Genomic DNA, 15,666 nt, shown 5'->3' with positions numbered 1-15,666 from the left:
TTGAGAAGCATAGTGATTTGCTCCGCAGTCATAGTTATGAGAAAACAACATCCTTTAAAACCTGAAATCCAAAATCAGGGTAAGGAAAAAAATAGGGGAAAATATTTTCACACGAAAGTAAATCTGGAAGGCTGGTCCCCAGTGCATGAAAGTATAAGCTTTGCATGACCCTAGTCAAATTATCTAAACTCTTGGTAATTTTTCAAAAAGTTGTTTAAAATTGGACATAGCAAGCACACATTAGATCCTAGCACTTGGTTGGCAGAGGCTGATAGATCTCTAAGTTCAACACCAGCTGGGTCTACAGAGCAAGTGTCAAATGAATGCAGTGGGACAGATGGACTGGCTGAAAGGTGGACATGATACTGAGGGGTGAGCTGGGGAAGCTTCATGGCCTTTGGAGAATGACAGAGAGCCCACGAGTCTAATGACAGAAAGCCGAGGAGGCCAACTGGCCTCCTTCAAGGGTGGCTTCCTCTTACATGCTTACAACAAATACTCTTAGGCTCAGACACACTCCCTAGTATCATCTTCTTCATGGAAGAAACCAACCCACTGGAAACTGAACCCCTGGCCTCCTGCACTGCAGGTCAGTGCTCTACCACTGAGCCACACCCAGTTCTTCTTTATTTCTAAGACAGGGTATAAGTTGCCTAGTACAGCCTTGAACTGTTACAGCAGGCCTCAATCTCATGATCCTCCTGTCTCAGCCTCCCTAGTATCTGGGATTATAGACCTGTATCTATAGTAAGGGTCAAGCATGCCAGAAATGTCTCTAAGGCATCCTGTGTTTCTTTACTACCACAAATGCAGGCATCGTTCACGTGGGTAGAATTGTTTCTGTGCACCTCTACTTAAACCTTGTTTGCTTAGTGATTTTTAGCCCTTTTAATGTTTCCTCTGGTCTTAGATCTTGGCCTCAACCCTGGACGGTACTTGTTCTTAAATTAGCAGACATACCTAATTCTGCAAGGGGAGACAAGGTTGATTAATCTTACTGATATTGTTCAGGTTTCAGCGTTCCCTTTCTTCCTTATGTAACTGTAATTCTCAAATGGAAAGAAATAAAAGCCATCCATGTCCCTTGCGAATATGTTGATGACACAGTTGTACACTGGAAAATGTGTTCACCTAATTGGCAGTCCCACCTGAAACATAAGCACCATTAACACAGTGGTGCTGCCTTCCAAATCACGTCAACATATTACCTACACATTCTATATAGTTCTCAGCACAGGATCTTACCCTTCCTATCTGTTTTCATATCTCAAGCACTAGGATATGAGTCTTTTTCTCATTAGTCCACATCTCTCCTTTTAATATATAATAGGCTACCACTCAGGAATAGCATGACTGATTTGACCACTCTTCTGCTGCTCGGTCCTTTCTTTATCCTAGATTGTCATTACTACAGAACCACTGCGGATGTCCTCACATGTGCTTTTGTATATACATGTTTAAGTCTTTCTTATGTGTATTTATTTTATGTGATTATGTGTCAGCGTGGGGTGCACACATGCCACAGGGCACATTAGAAGGTGACATCAGTGGACAATTTGCAATAGTCAGTTCTTGCCTTGCACCTTGTGCGTTCCAGCAATGGACCTTAAAATACTTTCAGATAGTTATTGTTGCCATGGATTACCAAAGGTCCACAACTTTCTCTGCTTCCTAGGCTTTCTTCTCGACCTGGCTCTTGGCTGGCTGCTCTTCTCTCAAAGGCCTTCCTACCTCCTTCCACTCCCTCTTTTTATTTCTCCAGGGGCAACTCTAAGTCCATCAATTGTGTCCTTCCTTCCTTCCCTCTCTCCCTCCTTCTCTCCCTCCCTCCCTTTTACTCTGTGCTGTGTCTATGTGTGTACTTGCTAATGGTCACGCCCATCCCCCCCCCCCCCCCCGTCCCTCTCCACCTTACTCTTTTGACAGGGTTTCTTACTGAACCTGGATCTTGCTGGAGAGTTAAACTCCTGTAATCCTCCTGTCTCTGTATTTAGGCACTAGGATTTCAAGTGTCCCTGCCAAGCCAGACTTTTTATTTGCTTGTTTCGTTTCCCAAATGTGAGCACTCAGGATCTAAACTCAGGTACTCAGTGCTCTTGCCACAAATCCTTTGCCCACAGTGTCATCTCCCCAACCCTAGAAACTCTTCCCCAAACAAGTACCAACTGACACCTCTTTAGAAAATGAGGCAGTGAGTTTGGCATCATTGTACGGGTGAGCCAGGACACTTCTGGTCAACCCCCCTCCCTTCCCACCCCGTTTCCCTTTCTGGGGGATGCATTAAGTGGGATGCTTGGAAATTGCAGCCATAGGTTTGAAACTGGGAAAGGGAGGCAAAAACATCGAGCATTTCTAGAACAGCTAAGAAAACAACTAAAAAATTTTAAAACATTAAGGAAGTTGAGTGAAGTGACTTAGTTCAAAATTAACATATAAAGTCAGTAGACTTCTGCATATAAACGCCTTGACCATAGACTGACAGTAAAGAGAACACTCTACTACAGAAGACAGGACCTGAAAGGCAAGAGAAAAGAAAGGTTTCTGTTTCAAAACTATGATATAAAATGTTTTCTTTTAGATGAAATGTTACAGCAACATACTAAAGTCTCATCTCCCTACATTTATGTATAGATTTGGTATGGGTCAATAAAAATTAGTAATCCAATCAATAAAGCCCATTTGACACATAAAGAGTAAGAACAGGTAAACACTTTTGGCAAAGAAAAATAAGCATAGACTTTTTTTTTAAAAAATCAGATATATGTTATGATACTGGAAATTGTGTCAATTGTGTCAGACAAAAAGAAATTTAATAGAGCAGAATACTGAATCTTAATCCTGACCCATGCACGTGGGGTTTGCTATATAGGACAAGTACATAAAATTACCATGTAATTCCAAACCAACAGAAGTATAGTTGATTTCTTAAAAACAAAAGTTATACTCTATTTTGAGTCTTTAAAAATTTTAGATGTATTTTAGTTGTTATATGTATGGATGTTTTGCTTACATGTATTCATGTGTACCTTGTATGTGCATACCTGGTGCCCTTAGAGATCAGGAGAAGAAATTAGATATCCTTGGACTGGGGTTGCAGATGATTTGTGCCACTATGTAGGTTCTTAGAATTGAACCAGAGTCCTCTTCAAGAGAAGCCAGTGCTCTAACCACTAATCTGCTGTGGTTTGCCCTGGAGTTATCTGTATTTTGATGCTAATTCCACTGCCCCAAGGACAGCTGCCTGGTCACTTACTCAGGACTCAGGTGACTTCACCAGAACCTTCTCCGCATTGAATTTGTAAAATACAGGTGAGGGGCAGGTACAGGATAGAAGGAGGCCTGTCACTGGAGGAGAAGGAAGGTGGGAGGGAGAGAAGTTTGAGGGAAGAGGAGGAGACTGGAACAGAAGAGGGAGAAGAGACAGGAGGGAGAGGGAGAGAAGCCATGACAGGTGATGTTAAGATTCTGCTCTGTGTATTTACAGGTTGTTATTAATGTTCTTAAGGGATGGATGGTACCGGGCTTTGTATGTTTAGGTGGGCAATTATATCTTACAATTGGATCTGAGGTTATTGTGTTGTGTATTCTTTTATGTGACGGTTTGAGTGTAGAAAAATGTGCAGTTGCAGGAGACACTGGGCCGCCGTCGAGTTGGGATGGGTTTCCTCCAAGATATCTAGTAGATATCTTGGGGCACTGCGGTGTGGACCTAGTGAGGTAAAAGACAACCTTACTTTTTTTATTTTTTATTTTTACAACAACACTAATCCATTTTCCTAACCCATCTATTTTGAATCTTAGACAAAAAAAAGAGAGAAAGAAAGAAAGAAAGAAGGAAAGAAAGAAAGGGAAAACATCAGGCCATAACATCATCAAAGGCAACCCTGGAGAAGTGTGCATCTGTAATCTTAGAGTGAAGTTCTTCCCGATGTCTGCACACAGCCTCCAATAAACAAAAGTAGACTGAAATCTTTTACAGATAACTAAAACTTCCTGTATGGTAGAGGCTATCATTTTAAAATGTACAGATAACATTTATTAGACAGGTCACCAGTAGAGAGCCAGATTCCTCAATGCACACAGAGTTGCATAAATCCATTTAAAAGTCCATGAGGACACCTTTCCTCTTTCCCCTGAAGGAGTTAGAGCAATCAGGAACACCAGGAAAGCAAAGAACAGGAAGACAGTGTCTTCACTACACTGCTAGGCTTTTAATTACCATGACAACGCCTTGGTTCACTGGGGCCTTTGTAACTGCAGTGTTATAGAGGAGGTGACTGACACACAGCAGAAGTTCTCCTCATGGTTACAGAATGTGGGAAGTCCAATATGGAAGCACAGGCAGACTGAGTAGCTAACAAGGACCTACCACTGTCTAGTTCATAAACTATCCCATTAGACGTTCACACGGCAGAATGTGTGCGTCCTCAGGGTCTCTTTTATATGATGCTGTGGTTTGAGTATGTCCCCTCACAGCTCTGACATTGGGAACTTGCTCCCCAAGGGCCAATGTTAATGGTGAGCATCTGAGGAGTTGATTGGGTTAGATGTGGTCTTATGGGTTGATTCCATGAAGAACAACAGTCTTAGTCACTGTTCTATTGCTATGAAGCGACACTGTGACCATAGCAACTCTTACCAAAGAAAGAATTTAACTAGGGCTTGCAGATGGTCTTAGGTGACCCCTATTCAACAGTCCTCCCCACAATGGGGTCCTAATCCACAGGTTGAGAAATGCTGGTCTAGAGGCTTTGGGAAAAGGAAGGAAAACCTGCCCCCTTTGATTAACTCGGAGGTGCTCCATGACTTACTCAATGTCACAGAGACATGTAATGGAAGAGTGAGGTTCCAAATCCAGATCCATTTTCTTAAAAGGTGTGCTGCAATTTCTTTTTCATTGTATAGTACATTAGCAGGGACAGGGTTGGGAAACGACACAAAGTTGAAAGCAAACATTGAAAAACCACAAATGAGTGGGCCAACACAAAAGAGGGGCTTACGGCTATGAGTGTAGAATTCAGTAAGGAGAAGTCGGGTATTTAAGGAGAGAAGTAAGCATCACTTAAAGAAAGCAGCTCTAAATGTCTCTGCATTGCTCCGCTCAGTGCCATGCCCTCAGAGTTGCAACAGCTGCTGAAGAGGACAGGATAAGTTCAGCTTCTGACCCTTATTTCATGTCTATAAAATTATCAGATCGGCGTGTGATAGATTATAAAACATCTTCCAAAAGCAAATGCACAGATGATCAGTGTGAGGCTGGAGGATGATACCATAGAGAACCATGTGGTGGTGACTCCATGGACCTCTTATGCATCTTGGCATGTTGAGGCACAGGGGGCACAGTTTCTAAGAGCTGATCTCCTTACGGCTTTACTTTGGACATCTGTCTCTAAAGCTGAGGATATTGAAGCTCCTATTGCCTAAAGCCCAGTTATGTTCACACCCAAACAACATAGAGATTGTAATTTAAGAAAAAAATATCTTATTTATTTAGTGTCCCCATACCAGGGCAAATACATAGAGGAGAACTTGCAAGAAATCCTTTTGCTTTTTCTACCATGTGGCCCTGGAGATTGAAGTCCCAGAGCCAGGCCTGGCAACAAGTGCCTTACCAAGACTTTATTATCAATATTTTTATTATTCGCTCTCATATGACAAGTCCAGCATAAGAATACACAGTGTCACTTGTTAGAACTGCTTACAGAAAAGTTTTCTTTTTTTCTAATTTAGTAATACACTCCCTTTGATTATTTCAATACAATAATTTGTCAACTAAGGCACATCCAGATAAAGGAATATTACATAAGCAATTTTTTTAAAAGTAGGAAGTTAGAAGACAGGAAGAAGTGTCCAAGAAATACATTGATTGCATAGTGAAGACTGTGGTGAGCTTTCTTGTTTATTTGAAGTTTTCAGACACACAAACATGCACACATACATCTGAAAGAACACAAACTAGAATGTGCCCAGGTGTTTAAGTCCTAACATTGATTCAGCCACACAAATGTCCCTATGTAACTACTGACAACCAGGGGTATTGTTATGGAAAAAATATCCAGATAAGTCCATTGGAAATGTGTTCTTTTTAAAAGCTAATGAAATATGATTTTAATCTTGATGATTTCTTTTTTAAAGTCCCAAATAGATCACTTGGAACATAACCTTTCTAGTTTATGTGTAGCTTTCCCCTCAGAGTCAAATTACTCTGTTGTTAGATAAAAATCAATTTAAGAGCTACAGCCTAAATGTAAAATGAGTTTTCAGCTTGAACCAAGCAGCCAAATGACATAGTTCCTTGTATAAATTAGATACTTTACGACTTAAGCAACTCTTCTTCAGCAATTTCCAAAAAAGCAAACTGACTACTTAGAAACCAGGAGTGTAAAAAACACAGTCATGTGCATGTTTCCAAATAGCTGGCTGAATGAATGCAGATGCCTTTGCTTCAAAGGAGACAATTCTTCACTATTTTGTCCAAGCACAGACCTTAAAGATGTGACCCCCTTGGCTTCCTTTCTGTCTCTCCTTCTAGAGTAAGGTGATTCTACTCTCAGGAATTCTCTTTCCTCAAGAACCAGCACAACATTCACTCAGATGCAAAACAATGGCCTTACCACACCACATGGAGAAACTCAGGTCATTCTAACCATCCAAAATACTGAAAACTGAAAATGCACTGAGATTTCACATCACAGCTGCCAGAGATTAAAAAGACAAGCATTGGCAAGGATGTGAAGGGAAGGGAAGCTTTGTACTCTGTTGGCAAAAATATAAATTGCTATAGCCACCGATGATGTCATATAGAAAGTCTGGAATGAGAAGGAGAAGGAGAAATAGGAGGAAGAGGAAGAGGAGGAGGAGGAGGAGGGAGACGAGGAGAAGGGAGGAGGAAGAGGAGGAAGAGGGAGAGGAGGAGGAAGAGGAGGCGGATGAGGAGGAGGAGAAAGAGGAAGAGAAGGAAGAGCAGGAAGAGGAAGAGGATGAGGAGGAGGAAGAGAAGGAGGAGTAGGAAGAGGAGGAGGAGGAAGAAGAGGAGGAGGAGGAGAAAAAAGCAGCAGCAGCAACAGCAACAGCAACAGCAGCACATGATCCAGCTGTAACTCTTGAAAATGCATGCAAAGAAAATGAAGTTGGCAGGTCATCACACCCACGTTCCTTGCACCATCATCCACAATAATCAAGGTATGGAATCCATTTAAATACCTCCTAAAGTACCAGTGAAGAATGAAGAAAATTCAACACACACACACACACACACACACACACACACACACACACACACACACACACCCCAGTCCAGAAGGCAAGACCTTCATTCATGAACAAATGGGTGAGCCTGAGGAACTTTATGTTGGGTGAAAGGACATAGAAAGAAGAAACTGCATAATCTCACATATATCTAGGCTAAAAGAATTGAATTTATTGCAGAAAGTAGAATGGTGGTGGAGAAATGGGAGATGAGAGTCAAAGAGGATAGTTTTCAATATGGGGATGGCACAACCTACCGGCATACCCGAAATATAGTATACGTGTACCTGATACATGCAGAATGTCTAAAGTCATGCATATAGTATATACATGTTATATATTATATAGGATTCTGCAGCTCCTGGCTTCATGATGAGCAGTAGGAGAAGATTACCATGCTGTGGGAGACAAGTGTCATCGCAACACAACAAACCATGCACTTCCTTTATCTACAAGAAGATCGTATACACTCTGAAATGATAAGGGTATAGCATAATGAACTGGCAACATACTCAGTCATTGCTATCAAGCTTTGTTCACAGTGCACACGTGCATGCCCTTTTGTACTACTGCAGTGTTTTCGCCTTCTTTACACCGACATTGCCACAAACGTACAAGTGTTCTGTTGCACCATGACTTGACGTGGCACTAAAATGCCACCACTAACAGGAGATTTCACTCCTCTGTAACAGTAGGAAAGCACTGTCACATGTGCAGTCCTATTGTGGGGCTAAAATGTCATCACTTGGCACATGGCTATACACACAATTTCAATTAGAAAACCAAAAAGCTAAGCAAAACCGGGACCTGAGAAAAATTAACAGGAAACCTTGAGACAGAAGAGGAAGGGATCAGAGAAAAGTGGAAATAAATAACACTTCCCAAAATATGAGTCAAGATGAAGGCATTGAGAGAGCCTGGGAGCTCCCTCTCCCTAAAGGAAAGAAAATAATGAATTTAAAATTTGAAAAAAAGCTAATAAGATAGGCTCAATAGTTAAGGGGACTTCTTGCCATGTCCCCGTGTGTGTGTGTGTGTGTGTGTGTGTGTGTGTGTGTGTGTGTGTGTGTGTGTATGTTATGTGTGTGTGGGAAAATTCTTGTGGGGAAATGTAACCAATCAATTATTAGTCAGTCAGCGGTCTTGTTTTGGCTATGTCTATTCTAGCCCATGGGTCATTCATTTGATTATAGTCTCCTAGAAATCAGGCAGAGAGGGTTGGCTTGCTGTAGGCAGTAAGCTCATGGAAGAGACTCCACCTTTCTTGGAAAACACTTCTAAGAATAAAGAAGTGGTTTCTCACCATCCCTTTCCTGCTGCCATGGTGACTAAGAACACTACACCGCCAAACGCCACCCATCCCTGGTTCTTGTGTTAGGACAGCACAGAGAGGCTACTGGCCAAACCAAAATGGTCATGGATAAGTGAGAACATTTGGGCTATTTAAGATCACTGAGAGTTGGGGGTTCTTTGTTACTGCAATTCTGATACAAGTGAGGATAGTATTATTTTAGTATCATTTATAAAGAAATGAAACAGAAAATTTAAAACGTTGGTAAAATAGGGAGGTAGGGCTACAGTCCGAATATTCGTCCCCAAAATGTTTGTTAAAACTTAACCGTCAATGTGATCACTTTAAGAATGGGACTTTTGGGACATGACTGTCAGCAGGGCACCATGCTCTTCGGTAGGATTGGTATTCTAACAAAAGACATATCATATAGCACTTGTCCCTTCTGTCTTTTGTTCTCTGACGTGTGAGTACCTTGACAATTCAGAACAGCCTTGCCAGGCACAAAACTCCCATCACCTTCATCTTGATCCTGGCTAGCCTCTGGAATGTGAGAAATACAGTCCCATTGTTTATAAGTTACTTAGTTTGTGTATTTTGTTATAGCAGCAAGATTTGACGAAGACAAGTGGTGTCACTGGGATTAATGTTTGATCCTGCGGCTTAAAGAAATAAAGGAAATTCAGTTCATGAACCCACAAAGATTGCCTTCTGTGGCTTACTCTATACTTTCCACACTGGTGTGTAATAAAAATCACCTGATTAGAGATTGTCCTCATTTAAAGAGTCTAAACCCATTGTGGCTCAATATATGACCAAAAGTAGAGCATGAGCCTGAATCCTGCCCATGCCTGTGATTTCTCACACCACCATTAACACTTAATTGACTAGAGGTTCTAGTCCTAACTCTCAGAAGTTGTGACTTTCTGGGGAGATAACTGGCCTATGGCTTCAGGAATTGATTTGTAAAGTGTGGATCTTGGCCCTCTCTTCCTCACAGGTTTCTCAGAGTTGTGCTGATCATAAAGGATCTGCAATAAGCCATTCGTAGAATCAGTAACTTCAGCTAGGGTGGTGGGTGTGGAGGTGTGGATTATAATAAATTTATATTCACCCTTTTCTTAGGAAAGAACCTCTTTCCTTTGGTTATCTGGGATAGATGGAAAGGTTTCTAAATATGATATTTGCAATGGAATTCATTGTTCTAGGCTCCTTAAACAGTACTAAACAATAATTTAATTTTCTCTTCATGACTCAGAGCTGTTTTGCTCTGTTTTGATCTGTATATCAGCTATGACATGGATGTCTGCTGTACCCTAAGAAGTGGGTGAAAAGCCAAGATTCCAGAATGAGTTTGTATCTGGAAAGAGGAACTGGTAGCTTAGAAATAGAGAATGGGTTAAGCATGAGTGAGACTCTGGGTTCAGTCTTCAGCCCCAGCACATGTGCACTCATCTACACACACACACATACACATACACACACACACACACACACACACACATACAGACACAGACACACAGACAATGAGAGAGACAGAGAAAAACAAACAGAAAGACACACACACACACACACACACACACACACACACACACACACACACACACACACACCCCAGTAGGCAGGGCTGCACCAAGGTGGTCTATTTATCCATGCAAATAAATGTCACAGGTGTCAAGAGAAAGAGAGACTGAGTTCATCAGATCAACAGTACCCCTGGTGCTGGCTGCAGCTGCCTTTCACTGGTAAGTTCTCACTTGGGGGTGCTGATACACTGTGCTCTGGACATGTAATAACCAAATAATGATGCTACCATTGTTAGTATTAATTGCTGGATCTAGATTTTCCTTAAAATCTATCATAATTCCAATAGCTAAGACCGGAAGATCTGCCTAAATGAGTGCACTTATTCTCTGGCTGGGACCCTGGTCTGTGTAAGCAGAGAAAAGGATCCGAACAGTCGAGTTCCATTCACCTCTCTCTGTTTCTCACTGTAGATGGAATTTAACCACCTACTTCAAGCTCTTGCTGCCTTCACTCCTTGCCATGATAGACTGATATATCCTTGAACTGTGAGTCAGAGCAAACCTTTGCTCCTTAAGTTGCTTCTGTCAGAATATTTTAATCACTGAAACAGGTAAAGAAACTACTACAATCCCATGTGGCAACTTAGAGCAAGCAAGGTAGAGTTGACAGCTTTGGAAATATTTCTATTTGAGAAGGGGAGAGAGGGAGGGAGAATGTGTATGTGGTACACTCTAATTCCAGCACTCAGGAAACAGAGGCAAGCAGATCTCTGTGTTTGAGAGTAGCCTCGTTCACAGAGTAAGTCTCAGGTCAGCCAAGGCTACACTGAGAAACCCTGTCTTGAAAAACCAAACAGAAGAGGAGAAGTAAGAAGAGGGGGAGGGAGAGGAAGAGGAAGAGGAAGAGGAGGGGGGCAGGAAGAAAAGAATGGAGGAGGAGGAGGAGGAGGAGGAGGAGGAGGAGGAGGAGGAGGAGGAGGAGGAGGAGGAGGAGGAGAATTCTGTATGGGATGGAGAGGCAACAGGATGGACTCTTTTTTTTTTTTTTTTTTTTTTTTTTTTTTTTGCAGGCGCCGGGACCAATGATCACCAGCTGCCCAAGTATCAAAAAATTATGCTTCCGAAATCTCTTGATGTCGATTCCGCACGCAGAGCAATCGAGTTGCCCTGCGTGTGCCACTCACGACAGAAGCCCTTTTTTCAGGATGGACTCTTAAAAGGAAAATTCCTAAGCGCCTCCAGTAATCCAGGCATGAGGGATGAGTCAGGTAGGTAGTCATGAGGGAAAGAGAATGGAAAGAACACAGAGCTATTTAGAAGACAAAATAAGACCTTGACATTAAATACAAGTGCTCAGATAGGGGAAGTGGTCAAGATAATGCCAAGGCTTTAGTAACTGGATGGGTAAGGGCCTGGTAATTGAAATATGAACAAAAATAAGCAACTGGAGAAACTTAGTTGTGAGAGCTATTGGTCTTCATATTATTGGAGATTTTCTGTTAATTGACTATATGCATAGACACTTGGAGCAAACTATTTAAAGATAAACATGTAATGTACTGGTAAGAAAATGTGTTCCTTGATTGAGAACCAAAATAAAGATGATTTTCTCCATAAAATACAGTCTTTACAGATTGATTCTATACACTGGACTGATGAATATGACTTGGGAAATAATGCATGTTGCCTTATGGCACCCTTTGTTTTGTAACTTGAAGGAGCACTGTGGTGATAATTGGTATGGAATCCTTGCTGGCTTAGATTTTTCTGACAGGATCTCACTATGTAGCTGGCCTGGCTTGCTAGTCTCAAACTTGTGGTCATTTACTTGTAGCTTCACTTGAACTGGGATTGGATGCGTTGCCTAACATGTAATAATTGTTACTCTATTAAGACAATATCAGTAACAAAAAGACTGTTTCTAGCTGGGTATGGTAGCATATTCCTTTGATCTCAGGAGAGGCAGGAGGAGGTTCTCTATGAACTATGAATTCAAGGCCAGACTGGCCAAGCTGTAGGCCAATCAAGAGAACACAATGAGACCCTGTCTCAAGCAAAGAAAAGCAAAGCAAAGCAACAATGAAAAAGACTGCTTCCAAAACAAAAGTCTTAGGTAAATATCACCGTGATCATGAATAACATTAAAAATGCAAAAGGAAGAAAAGAGCTTATATGCAAAAGGAGAAGAATTATTCTGACCAGGCTTGTTGATTCATACTTGTTATCCTAGCCCTGGGGTGTCTGGACATGAAGATCTCAATTTGGAAGCTAGCCTGGGCTAGATGACAAGATCTTGTGTCAAAAACAAAACAAAACAAAACAAAACAAAACAAAACAAAACAAAACAAAAAAACCAAAAACCAAAAAACCAAAATTCTCACCCCTCAGTGTTACCAATTCTTTTAAGTTTAGTTTTCAAGTGACTCGCCCCTGTGACAATGAGGAAGGTTCAATAATGATTCCTATTTCCATATATATACACACACAGCGTACTGGCCCACCGTATCTAGATCAAAATACTCCTAAATATGGGCACAACCTCAGAAATCCTCCGGGATTTATGTTATGGGTAGCAGAAAAACAAGAAAGGGATTTGTGACACCTAGATAAAGGAAAGGTTAGTCATGAGCAGAGAAGAGGTGGGAAATTTTCTCATAAAGTGTAAAAATTAAGACTATGGGCCCCCATAGTCTTTCAAAACTTAAGAGCTGTCTTGTTACAGAGACTCTGGCTCTCCCCACCCAAAACCTCTCTACTGATACACAGTCTTATTTCACCCTAGAGAACATTCTCCACCAACGAATGATGTTCATGAAGAAAGAATCTATCTGCTGGCAGGTCAAGCACACAAGGCGGAGGAGAACTTGTCAGATGGTTCATCCCTTCAGGTTAAACTAGATCTTTTTGTCTTGACAAGGCACAAAGAAAAGTGGCCATGTTCCCTCCACTCATCTCAACACCTCCAGCCTTCGCACTTCATTACAGCCTTAGCCTTAGCAGCAGAACAGTCTTGTCCCTTCAGGGCAGAGCTCTCCTCTTTCTACCCTCCGCCCTGGTGCCTAACTCCCTGGCTCTGTTCCTCCCACCCATCTAGTGCTAACTTGCTGACACTTGGCTCCTTTGAAATATATTTGGAATGTGTAGAGCAGATGAGCTCTCAGTTCTATCAGATTGTCTACGAAATAATAGTCTTTCCTTATGACTTCAATTAATGACTGAATTTACTAATCTCTGAATCTTTTATAGCTCATGTGTAGTGGTTTCTTTAGAAGTTCAGTACATAGGCTGGGGAGATGCTTCATTGGTAAAGTAGAAGCCTGAGAAGCCTAGTTTGGATGCCAGCACCCATGTAAAGGCCAGGTACCAAAGCATCTGCCTGTAACATCAGTACTGAGGAATGTGAGGCACAGGGGTTTGTAGCTCATTGGCCTTCTACTCCAGCCAGTTTGTGAACCTGAGATTCAGTGGGTGGACCTGGAGAGCCATTGAGAAGACATTCACTATGTCTACAGTTGGTACACACACACACACACACACACACACACACACACACACCTGCACACACAGATATTTACACTCACCTCCAGGAAAAAAAATATATATCAAAACTATATAAAATAAAATAAAAATAGTGAGAGATAATGATTTATATAGGACTGTGAGAGAGGATGGTGAAAAGAACAAATGAGCTACATGAAGCAGTGAAATAGTCTACGGATGGACACAAAAGGAGACTCGGGAACAAGCGATGAGAATGGTTCTTGATCTCAACATCAGGCTTATGCATGTTCACATGCATGTGCACACACAGATGTGACTCTGTATGTGCAAATACACATACACACACACACATGCACACACACACACAGCCTTGGTTAGGAGCAGTCATGACATTAATCAGGGATGCCAAAACAAGGGATGCCAAAACAAGCCTATTTGTGTTGGGGAGGACAATAAGAAGACATGGTGCTAGGGAAATTTAGGTGCGACCTTGCTGAATTTGAGATGCTAATTAGATGTCAACTCAAAAAAGTCATGTGGACACTGGATGCAAAGCACGAAGCCCAGAGGGCACCACTTGGCTTCTGTAGTCTAAAGGCTCTCACTCAGGCTTCTTGATAGTTATACACATATATTTTTTTTTAACACAATTGAGACAAAGGGGTAACCAATACTAAATGAGTAACTTAAAGACAATTCCAGGGCCAAGATTCGGACAAGAATATACATTCCAGATCACAAGTATATATTTCATGTATAAAGTAGGGAGGCCCATGATAACAAGAAGAAAAACGAGAAGAGGAAGAGGAGAAAGACAAGGAGACAAGGGCTTGCAGGATAGCTTAGCAGGTAAATGTGCTTGCTATACAAGTCCAGTAACTGGAGCTTGAGTCTCTGACCTGATGTGAATGTGGAAGGAGAACCCTGGCTTCACAAGATGGTCCATTATTTCTGAAATGTACACTGTGCTATATGCACTGTCTCCCACACATGCAATAATAAAAGGAAAAGGAAAGGGAGGAAGGAAGCATTTACATGACTTCAATGTAAATGCAATGTAAATTCAAAGCGGTAGGAACTTTTACAGGGACAGGCTCTTTTTAGCCAAGGTCATAGAGAGTGTCCTGGTAAATTAATTATTCACAGAACAACCTGAGGACACAGCACCCCACTGGTGAAGGTTTGGCCAGCGTGAATCTGAGATTAACCTGACATCAGAAATGCTCACCCCAAGATACATTCTATAAAGAAGTCATTTGAGTTTGAGAGGTCAAGGTGGACAAAATGTTTCAGACATTGAAGTGACAGTGAAGGGACAGTGAAGTGACCATTAAATGGCCCTAGGCTGGATATTTTCATTACAAATGACTTTTTAGTGGGACAACCAGTAAAACTCAAGTCGAATCGAGGATTACATGATACCAAAGCCCCAATGTGAGTGTTTTAAATCTGACGGTTATATTTTAGTTCAGTAGAAAATTTCTCTGCAGGAAACCTTTCTCTACAAGGGCAAGCTGCTTTCAAGTTTCAAGAGAAAGCTCTTGTTTAGGAAAACATCTTTTCACCATATTTGCAAAGTGTGTGGAAGTATGACTTAAAAATACCAGTTTAGATAAATGCCAAGAATTACACCCATCTATTCATCCCTATGTGGCAACTACTGATTCTGAACAAACTCCCAGTGTCAGATGCCATCTTGATTCTCTATAACCCCAGCACTGGAAATGCAGACAGAATATCTCTGAAACAGCTTGGCCTATCTGAATCAGCAGGCTCCAGTATTAGTGAGAAATCCAGTCTTAAAGGATAACATGGGGGTGAGGGTGGGATAGCTTGGCGGTAGAGTCCTTGCTTGTTCTGCATGAGGACCTGTGTTCAGTCACTAGTACATAGAAATGAAATTCATCTTACAAAGAGCAAAGTATTCCTAGGGCTGGAGAAATGGCTCAGCAGTTAAGAATGCTTGACGCTCTTCCGGAAGATGCCAGTTTGGTTCTCAGCACCCAGTTTGGGTAGCTGGCAATCACTTCTAACTCCAGCTCCATAATTTCTTCTTCTGGTTGCTATGAGTGCCAACACACACACACACACACACACACA

At 41.6% G+C, this 15,666-nt stretch overlaps 1 protein-coding gene and 1 non-coding gene across 9 annotated transcripts in view; both read right to left on the bottom strand.

Moving 5' to 3' along the window:
* Tmem200a (transmembrane protein 200A) overlaps positions 1 to 15,666 on the bottom strand; it is an 80,926-nt gene that overhangs the window by 12,210 nt on the left and 53,050 nt on the right.
* Rnu11-3 (RNA, U11 small nuclear 3) lies at positions 11,132 to 11,265 on the bottom strand. Its single transcript, XR_015655901.1, has one exon. It is a non-coding gene; the product is annotated as a U11 spliceosomal RNA (small nuclear RNA).

This window comes from Rattus norvegicus, chromosome 1, assembly GCF_021556685.1.
Source record: "Rattus norvegicus strain SHRSP/BbbUtx chromosome 1, alternate assembly SHRSP_T2T, whole genome shotgun sequence".
Classification (NCBI taxonomy): Eukaryota; Metazoa; Chordata; class Mammalia; order Rodentia; family Muridae; genus Rattus; species Rattus norvegicus.
The sequence above is the reverse complement of the archived record's forward strand: the minus strand, read 5'-3'. Positions and strand labels throughout refer to the sequence as shown.